This window comes from Cyprinodon variegatus, unplaced genomic scaffold (genome assembly GCF_000732505.1).
Source record: "Cyprinodon variegatus isolate N-32 unplaced genomic scaffold, C_variegatus-1.0 Scaffold307, whole genome shotgun sequence".
Taxonomy (NCBI): domain Eukaryota; kingdom Metazoa; phylum Chordata; class Actinopteri; order Cyprinodontiformes; family Cyprinodontidae; genus Cyprinodon; species Cyprinodon variegatus.
The window spans coordinates 61,774-63,499 of NW_015150760.1; positions in this window are offsets into that span (position 1 = coordinate 61,774).

Consider the following 1,726-nt stretch of genomic DNA (forward strand, 5'->3'; position numbering starts at 1 on the left):
AGGGCAATAAACATCTTAAAGTATCAGAAACATAAATTCCCAGCGGGCTGGGAATAGAATTTAACTATAGAATCACAACACAGGCAGTTACTCCAGGAGAGCTGGACAGGGCTGTAGAAGGTCTACAACCCATCTGCAGGACCGGTATCTGCTCCTTTGTGCAAGGAGGAGCAGGAGGAGCACTGCCAGAGCCCTACAAAATGACCTCCAGCAGGCCACTGGTGTGAATGTCTCTGACCAAATAATCAGAAACAGACTTCACGAAGGTGGTCTGAGAGCCCTGTGTCCTCTATCGGGCCCTGTACTCACTGCCTGGCACCGTGGAGCTTGATTGGCATTTGCCACAGAACACCGGAATTGGCAAGTCCGCCACTGGTACCCTGTGCTTTTCACAGATGAGAGCAGGTTCACGCTGAGCACATGTGACAGAGGTGAAAGGGTCTGGAAAAGCCGTGGAGAATGTTATACTGCCTGTAACATCATTCAGCATGATAGATTTGGTGATGGGTTAGTGATGGTCTGGGGAGGCCAATCCAAGGAGGGATGCACAGACCTACACAGGCTAGACGACGGCACCCTGACTGCCATTAGGTATTGGGATGAAATCCTTGCACCCATTGTCAGACCCTATGCTGGTGCAGTGTGTCCTGGGTTCCTCTTGGTGTATGACAATGCCTGGCCTCACGTGGCAAGAGTATGCAGGTAGTTCCTGGAGGATAAAGAAATTGATACCATTGATTGGCCTCCATGCTCGCCTGACCTAAATCCAATAGAACACCTCTGGGACGTTATGTTTCGATCCATTCGACACCGCCAGGTTGCACCTCAGACTGTCCAGGAGCTCAGTGATTCCCTAGTCCAGATCTGGTAGGAGATTCCCCAGGACGCCATCCATCGTCTCATTAGGAGCATTCCCCGACATTGACAGGCATGCATACACGCACGTGGGTGCCATACAAATGACTGAATACCATTTTGAGTTGCTGCAATAAAATTTGATCAAAATGGACTAGCCTGCCGCATAATTTTTTCTGTAATTTTTGGGGTGTCTTTGAATTCAGCCCTGTGTAGGTTGACAATTTTAATTTTCCATCTAATGACGTGGCATCCTTTTGTTACTAACACATCACCCAGTCCATATCAGTATAAATAAACAGCATGTTATTTTCCCCATTGAGTACTGACGTGTTTTCAAAGTGTTCCTTTAATTTTTTTGAGCAATGTATTTTCTTAAATACAGTTTCACAGCAGAAACTGATCACAAGCATTACAGAGGGCAGAGGCGTGCACAGAGATTTTGGGGGGCAGGTGCTCAGGAGGGGTGGGGGTGGGGGTCACTTTTTAGCACACGTGGAACAATTAATTACAAAAAAAAATACACAAGCATGTTGAATGAAATTTGACTTTTATTTGTAACATTCTCTAAACGTGAGGTTTCAATGGAAAAAGTCACACCACCAACAGAACAGACTAAGTGTACTACTTTAAAGTAGTACGCTTGCTCATCTTTCTTCTTCTTTCATCTGGCTCGTCTCCCTGTTTTCCCTCACCCATCTGCTCTCCCTCATCCATCTGTTCTCCCTCATCCTGGTGGTCTCCCTCATCCTGGTCTTTTTCTGTCTCTGTGTCTTCCCTGAACTCTTCCTCATCTCCTGTCCTGGTAGATGTTGATGGTATAGAGCTTTCCTGCTGTGACTGGCTACAATATAATAATAATAATAATAAT